The sequence below is a fragment of the Rattus norvegicus genome (genome assembly GCF_036323735.1).
Source record: "Rattus norvegicus strain BN/NHsdMcwi chromosome 3 unlocalized genomic scaffold, GRCr8 chr3_unlocalized_3, whole genome shotgun sequence".
NCBI lineage: Eukaryota > Metazoa > Chordata > Mammalia > Rodentia > Muridae > Rattus > Rattus norvegicus.
The window spans coordinates 655,349-658,303 of record NW_026947364.1 but is presented as its reverse complement, the minus strand read 5'-3'; positions in this window follow the sequence as shown (position 1 = coordinate 658,303).

Here is a 2,955-nt window from a genome sequence, read left to right as displayed (position 1 = left end):
GGAGGGGATCATTCCAGTATCTACCTGTGTCCAGAGATGAAAGCCAGTGACCAGGAAAAGTAACACAACTGAGAACACAGGCGAGACCAACCCTTTGAAGAGGACAGGGCAGCAGATGAGGATAGGGATAGAGGGCTTATGGATGGAGGCCATACACAAACAGTCTTTATATTTTTCTGTGCCTTTAACAGCTCAATGGCAAGGCCACTTCCTAACCTCCAAGTGGCTGAACTATCCCCCACTGATATTCCCACGTTATTATTTGCTAAAATCTATATCCTATCTCTCTTCCACTGGTCACCATTGGGCAGATCGCCTGGGTCAGCTTATTCTCATGGTCTTCTATGTCAGCTGCTTCTCTGTCCTGAAAGTCTGTCCTGGAGAATCTCCATGTCTTCTTCCTCTCTGTACCTTTGTCCAAGCGTCCTGAAACTCCTGCTCTGTCTGGCCTGCCTAGACACTGGCTATCAATATATCTATTTTCCAATCAGAACCAACTGAGGCAGGGTCCCTGATTCCTAAGTTTAGGACAGTATGAGAAGCATGAGAATAAAGTCAACTGCAATAACTATTTGTATGTGACTTTCTGGGAACAATATTTCCCAAACAAGAAAGAGATACCTGTTAAAGTACTAGAATCAAAGAAAATATCAAGTAGACACATAATAATAATAATAACAATAATAAAAACAGTAAATATTAATAATAATAGAATTAATATAATAAAAGTGATGATAAAATAATAATAAATATAATTATAATAATTATGATAATGAATAATAGTGAAAATAAAGTCATCATCATCATAATTATCATCATCAAAGCCTAATGAACAGAGAAATAAAAATACAAAAACTGTGAAGGAAAAAGACTAAGTCACACGTAAAGCTGATCACATGAACTAACACCTGAATCTTCATTGGATATTCTAAAATATAAATGGGCTTGGATCACCTTTCAAAACGTTTTCAAAGAATACAGATACTACCCTAGAATTTATTACTGAGGAAATGTATCAATCACATCAACAGAAGAGGAGAAACTTTACATAGCATAATCACCAGGAAGCCATGTCTCTTCAGCGATCTTAATCTAAAAATGGGAAACAGCATTCTGAAAATAAGGGATATTCTCAAGAGGACAGAGTTGGTAAATAACCCTGTAGTAATTCTTCGGAAGAGGGAAAAAGTACGTGGCAACAACAAAATAAAAAAGACCGATGAATACTCCTCCGTAATAACGCTAACCATAGGGATTTAGCTCAGTGGTAAAGCGCTTGTCTAGCAAGTGCAAGGCCCTGGGTTTGGTCCCCAGCTCCAAAAAAAAAAAAAATAACGCTAAGGATTAACTGTCCGACACGAATAATATACAGGCTATCAGTTTGTATAAGAAAACATGTTTATTTCTCCTGCATCTAAATAGTACATTTGTTTTAGATACAATTGCATAATCCTGTTTAGAATGCAATTCCCCACATTTCTTTTTTTCTTTTTTCTTTTTTTTCGTAAGTATATTTATTGTTCATTAATTTTTTATAAAGATCTAGAAGATTTACTGTTTAATTGTAAGTATGTAAATGTATTTTTTTCTTTTTTGGGGGGGGCATGTTCCCGTGCCCATCATCCGCCCATTACTGCCCTCCCCCCAACAATCATGTTCACTGGGGTTCAGTCTTAATAGGAACGAGGGCTTCCCCTTCCACTGGTGATCTTACTAGGCTATTCATTGCTAACTATGAGGTCAGAGTCCAGGGTAGTCCATGTATAGTCTGTAGGTAGTGGCTTAGTCCCTGGAAGCTCTGGTTGCTTGGCATTGTTGTTCATAAGGGGTCTCGAGCCCCTTCAAGCTCTTCCAGTTCTTTCTCTGATTCCTTGAATGAGGGTCCTGTTCTCAGTTCAATGGTTTGCTGCTGGCATTCGCCTCTGTATTTCCTGTATTCTGGTTGTGTCTCTCAGGAGAGATCTACATCTGCTTCCTGTCAGTCTGAATTTCTCTGCTTCATCCATCTTGTCTAATTGGGTCACTGTATATGTATGAGACGCATGTGGAGCAGGCTCTGAATGGGTGTTCCTTCAGTCTCTGTTTTAATCTTTGCCTCCCAATTCCCTGCCAAGGGTATTCTTGTTCCCCTTTTAAAGAAGGAGTGAAGCATTCACATTTTGATCATCCATCTTGAGTTTCATTTGTTTTAGGCATCTAGGGTAATTCAAGCATTTGGGCTAATAGCCACTTATCAATGAGAGCATAACATGTGTGTTTTTCTGTGGTTGTGTTACCTCACTCAGGATGATATTTTCCAGTTCCCTCCATTTCCCTATGAAATACATAAAGTCATTGTTTTTGATAGCTGAGTAGTATTCCTTTGCACAGATATACCACCTATCATAAGGCAATATTTTATATGCTAGAAAGTTTACTTTTGGGAGAACATTATTTTGTATATTTAATTCATCCGTTTTCATTAATTTTATCTGAAAGAATATTATTTGCCAATATGTTTAAATTATAGGTAACTCTCTGTGTGTGTGTGTGTGTGTGTGTGTGTGTTTGATAATTCAACTCTAATATGACCAGGAAAATGCTTTAGTGATAATGATAATTTATGAGCACTGAGAATTTTTGTATATACTTTATATATAAACTATATATATATATATATACTTTATATATATGAAAATATATTATGTATATTTTTTCAAAGCACTGTTTAGATATGTATACTAAATTACGCCTTCTATTTGCAGTTTTAGCTTTTTCCAACACTAATTTTATCTTATTAGTGTATAGAAAGAAATACATGGAAGCATTAATCATCTCAACTTCAAATGTAGGTACACTCAATGTTATGTCTTCCTTTTAAACATGATTGTTCATCTTTGGTCCATTATATATATATATATATATATATATATATATATATATATATATATATATATATATATATTTAAATTGCTC